The 2,448-nt window shown below is 41.4% G+C and overlaps 1 long non-coding RNA gene across 1 annotated transcript; it reads right to left on the bottom strand.

Annotated features, from left to right (window-relative positions):
- Window positions 1–206: 206 nt before the first annotated feature.
- LOC123069759 (uncharacterized) lies at window positions 207–2,019 on the bottom strand. Its single transcript, XR_006432925.1, has 3 exons — window positions 744–2,019; window positions 413–469; window positions 207–328 (listed from the first exon to the last, which is right to left on the bottom strand). It is a non-coding gene; the product is annotated as an uncharacterized lncRNA (long non-coding RNA).
- Window positions 2,020–2,448: the final 429 nt, after the last annotated feature.

Here is a 2,448-nt window from a genome sequence, read left to right as displayed (position 1 = left end):
TTATTTAAAGAAAATGATCAGCAATTCAGATCATTCATAAGTCCTTCAAATCCTAATTTTGTTTCTTTTGGTTGTGTTGTTATTTCTTCCTTCTTTGGCTCTGCATAAGGAAATATCGTGAAAATAAGGGCTAACATAAGATAGTGTCAAGGGGGGTTGACTATCACCACCAGGCGGCAATAAACTATACCGCACATCATGACAGATGAAGGAAGTCCATATTCTTGTCAGCTATTAACACTGTATGTCTTTGTGTATGACATTTGGCTGGCAAACTCACAGTTCATTATGTCAAATGAGAAATGAGACAAAACACTCTTGTAGCTGACTGTCAACATGAGAAATGAAACTATTAGTCTTTCTATACCTTTGCAGACAGAACACTCTTCTAACTAGTGTCTGAACTCTGTACCTTTGTAGACAGAACACTCTTCTAGGTAGTGTCTAAACGGTCCTAGATAGTGCTTCCCTGCCGATGTGATTTAGCCATAAATTATACATAGTTACACTTAAAAACTGTCCAGGTAGAGTAAAAGCAACATCATAATATATGACAGTGCAGATTCTATCATTGTCTCTAAAGTAATGAGACTCCTTTCATAAAATTAAAACACCGCATTCCCATATATTATGTCTAAGATATTAAAATTCTAAGGCCTTGTTTGGTTAGTTCATAAGATGCATATTTCTTTTCTTCCAACATCTTGCTTTCTGGCAAACCAAAGAAGATATAAAATTTGTACCTCAGAAAAAGAGCATCCCATGGTGCTCCACCTGCATGTTCTGAGCAAACACCACTTGAACAGTCTGATTTAGGTCCAAAGAAGATACAAAATATGTACTTCAGCCAAAGAGTACCCCATGGTGCTGCAAATGCGCATGTCCGACCAAACACCACATAACTGGCATATTAAGAAATATTCAAAAGAAATTTTTCCATTCCAGGATAAACATCTCTCTGAAAAACAAAACTGCTCACAACTTGGAGCATGCATGTCTGTCCCGATCTATCATCTCACGCATCTGTTTTTATTCCAGTGAAGAGTCTGTAGTCATACAACAGTGTTTTCAGTTCTGCATGGCAATGCCATCCATCTGCTACCCCTCCTCAATTTGTAAAACAACTACAAAGAAAGTAAGTCAAAAGACCATGTACTCACCATGGTCTCAGGCTATGTGAAGTGTATAGCCCATCATCTTGCAATTCCTTGAGAATATCCCTACCAAGTGCATAATATAAATGAAGTTACGTACTACCTTTTCTCAAAAGTCATCCTTCAATTCGAATCCAATTAAGTTGATTTGATGAGGGCATTGTTCATGCTTCCACCTCCTTGGACCTTCAACGGGAGGCTCCAAATTTTATAATTTTGGGGACGAACCTAGGGCGGAGCGGATAATACAAATGGAACAAATCAAGAGTGAAGAAAAATACCATGTCATAATTTATTTTAGAAACTTTCTGTAAGTTCTGACATCATCAGATAGAGACTCGTTCCGTCAGGTGGACTGAAATAAGTTGTTACCGTATTAACGAAAATTATTGGATACAAATCACTGGCTTCATTGCCGACTGAGGTAACATCTCTATCCCCATGGGTGAAAAAACAATACAACAAGGAAAGAAGACATGGTAAAGATAACATGGTAGTTGGAGGGAAAAAGAAGGAAGGAAGGAAGGGGAGATGGCCGTGCCTGCAACATCCACCTCACGTGGATTTGGCCGCTCGTCCGAGGCCTCGCATGTGAGCAACAGGAGACCAATGCGATATCCTCACCTCAAACTGGTGCTTGCTACTGTGCACTCCGGTGCGTCGGCTGTAGGCGGCGGACCATCATGGTGCGCCATGACCACCGGACCGAACGTCCTGATGCGGCTTTCCATGACCAGATGCTTCGTCTCCAATTGCCGGAGGCAAGACGGTGCTAGAGCCTAGAGAGAATGGATGCGGCAGTGAGGCAAAAACTGAATTGAGAAGACCAATCTAGGGAAGGACGTGGAAACTGAATGAAGGACCAACATAGCAAGGAGCTACTTATAGGCAAGCAAAAGGAGATGAAAAAAAAACCCACCAGAAAGACCAAGAACACATCGTGTCCATCCATAACATAGAGAGACAACTATACAACAGGAAAACGTGGCCACATGCATGCATGCATGAGCTAAAAACAAAACCTACCCATACATGTCTAGAAGAGCCATGCGTGGTCAACCTAATCTTTTGGCATGAGACAAAATCAGCCCATACACCTCTTTTTTTAAGGAAAAACCTTCCAGGAGAGTCCACCACACCTATGCAGCAATAAACAAAATGTGCTTGAACAGTCCAAGCAAAGGAAGAATGGAATCGAACACATCCCAGAAAACTTTCACGCACACGCGTCGCCCCAACAAAGAAGGTAAAAGCCCAGAAGGCAATGTGTCCATCAGTAAACTGCCAGTCAACA

The sequence above is a fragment of the Triticum aestivum genome, chromosome 3B (genome assembly GCF_018294505.1).
Source record: "Triticum aestivum cultivar Chinese Spring chromosome 3B, IWGSC CS RefSeq v2.1, whole genome shotgun sequence".
Taxonomy (NCBI): domain Eukaryota; kingdom Viridiplantae; phylum Streptophyta; class Magnoliopsida; order Poales; family Poaceae; genus Triticum; species Triticum aestivum.
The sequence above is the reverse complement of the archived record's forward strand: the minus strand, read 5'-3'. Positions and strand labels throughout refer to the sequence as shown.